Genomic DNA, 3,129 nt, shown 5'->3' with positions numbered 1-3,129 from the left:
TCTAGACAGAAACTGAAAGAAATTAATCGTGTATATATATATATATATATATATATATATATGTATATATGTCAGTGTATGTGTGTATCTTTGTCTCTGTATTTCTCCCTCATCACTACTTCACAACTGCTGTTCGTTTATTTACATCCTCATAGCTTACTGATTTCACAAGAAGAAACTGATAAAATAAGTACCAGGCTTATCAAAATTAAAAAAAAAAACCCACTAGGCAGTGTCTCATATTTTTGTTTGCCCACTGAATTGTATCTATCAATCTATCTTTGTGTGTGTGTGTGTATATATATATATATAGTATGTATATATATATATATATATAATACACACACACACACATATACATGTATGTATATGTGGATATTCATATCTATTATATAAAAGTCAATGTCTTTATGTGTGTTCGTGTGTTACTTATACATTCGAAAACTACTACACCGATCCTAATGAAATTTGGAACACAAAATCCAAACCTAGGGACAAGTATTTTCCTAACCATTTCATACATCTGACAGAAGAGTCACCACGGGCTTTTTCATAGCACTGAGGTAGGTCTTGGCTTAGAAGTAAATTCCAAGCAAAATGAGAAGAGTACTTACATCGTCTTGGATGACACTGTCTTACTGTTTTCATTGGTGGTGTTATTATTGGTTTCAACTATGATCGTGCTAGCGAAATTCTATGTGGTGTAAAGTATACTTTTAAAAATCAGGCCAGATTAATGCTACTATGGCAAGTAAAGATTGTTTCTTTTATTTATAACTGGAGAAATTGACCAGTTACAGATGAAGGCTAGAGAGTCGGTATTATCTACGCAGAAGACCTTCAAAAGAATTTTAAGCGGTTCTCTACACCTGCATGTCGGATGTTGAAGGCACCTTACTCTAATTGAATACTCTAAATGATTTGAAATACTCGTCACGCCTTGGTTTTGTTCTTTTTCCTCTAATATGTATGCATGTATGTATATGTGTATGCATGTATGTATGTATGTATGTATGTATGTATATGTGTATCCATGTATGTATTATGTATATGTGTATGCATGTATGCATGTATGTATATGTGTATCCATGTATGTATTATGTATATGTGTATGCATGTATGCATGTATGCATGCATGCATGTATGTATGTATGTATGTGTGTGTGTATATCTATGCATGTTTGTATGTATGCATGTTTATAGTGAAGGCGCATGGCTCAGTGGTAGAGCGTCGAGCTTACGATCGTGAGGTTGTGAGTTCGAATCTCGGACCGGGCTGCGTGTTGTGTTCTTGAGCAAGAAACTTTATTTCATGTTGCTCTAGTTCACTCAGCTGTAGAAATGAGTTCCGACGTCACAGGTGCCAAGCTGTATCGGCCCTTGCCTTTCTCTTGGATAACACTGGTGGCGTGGAGAGGGGAGGCTGGTATGCATTGGCGACTCCTGGTCTTCCATAAAAACAACCTTGCCCGGACTTGTGCCCGGGAGGGTAACTTTCTAGGTGTAATCCCATGGTCAGTTATGACCGAAGGAGGTCTCAGCATGTATGTTTATGTACATAAAAACATTCATACATATATACGCACACTCATGTAAATAATTTTATACCTATATCTATGATACAATGACCTTTATTGATCTTCATTGATCCACAAAAGTCATATAATGGCCTTTATTGATGTTTAAATGTCATTAGATGATTCGATCTTTCATCATTCAGGCACCCTTATGCAGGACCGATCAAGCTCCAGTTTGTGTCCAGTTAGCATTACCTTTGGTAGCACTGTTCATTCCAAGGTTCACACCTCCTCATACACAACCATCTTGAAACAACCTCTGCTAGCTACACAGCCAAATCGATGGCCTTTTACTTGTCATAACAATCATGTGGTAAGCTCTGCAGAAAGACTGGTTTACAAATTCATAAAACCCATTAGAACAGCGTGGAAAATACGTTAAATTATAAATATCGAAGAATGACTCGCAAAATAATGGTTGCATACAATCCTGTTTGATGAAAGGAGTGTTGAAGTACGTTAAGAGGAAATTGTGAATATTTATTGGTGGACAAATTCAAAAGCCCAGAAATACACCTTCTTTTTTCTCACCAGGATTACTTCCTTTTCTTTAAGTGTGCACTCACTCTATATATAAATACATTCAGACATATGTGTATGCATATATATATGCGAATAGTTTTTTATACGGCACCGTGTTTTACAATCCTGTAAATAACAACAGTGTTATTTTTATATAAGCTTAAATCTTATGGCAATCACCATGCAATGACTAAGAAAAATAGTCTAATAAGCCCTCGACAGAAAAAAAAAAAGAAGGCTTTCCTATCCGCGTGAGAGTCGAATCCACATCCCTTTGTTAACGCGACTAAGTGAGTTGCCTTTACACCAGCGAATCAGCCTACGCGTTTCTGTCAAATTTAAGAACAATATATTAGTTCGTATTAGTTTTTATGTAAACAAACTTTCTATATGTTTTCGGTGGGAATGGTTTTTTTTATACGGTGCCGTGTTTTACAATCCTGTAAATAATAATAGTGATATTTTGATATATATAAAATAGAAATAATACATTTCTAAATCTCTCATGGGTATGGTTGCACATATATGTGGGTGTACATGCATGTGTTCCCTGCGAGTGTGAGCGAGCATATAGCATGTGCATATTTTTAGACGTGTATTTGAATATAACTGTGCGCGTATGGGTGTGTGCACGTGTGTGTGTGTGTGGGTGGTGGTGCACGTGTGTGTGTTTCATGTGAGTGTGAGTGAGGATATGCATTTGGCACATGCACGTGGGTGTGCGTGCGCGCATGTGTATGTATGTACATGCGCGCATACGCGATTGTTATGAACATTTTTACTCCTTTATTTTTTACTTCCCCTTCGGTTTTTTCCCTTATTTAACGGTCATTCTAATAACTCTTTTGTCTTAATAGCGGCCAATTACATAGTAATTTCCCTTTGGTTAACGATCATTTTCATAGCGTATTTTGATTGCCTCGATAACTGAAATGATGCCGGAGCAGGTTTTCACCCGGACATCCGTAACGAGTTTCATTATAGCAACCGAATAATTGTCACATATATTACAGATATATATATATATATA

Source organism: Octopus bimaculoides, chromosome 2, assembly GCF_001194135.2.
Source record: "Octopus bimaculoides isolate UCB-OBI-ISO-001 chromosome 2, ASM119413v2, whole genome shotgun sequence".
Taxonomy (NCBI): Eukaryota; Metazoa; Mollusca; class Cephalopoda; order Octopoda; family Octopodidae; genus Octopus; species Octopus bimaculoides.
The sequence above is the reverse complement of the archived record's forward strand: the minus strand, read 5'-3'. Positions refer to the sequence as shown.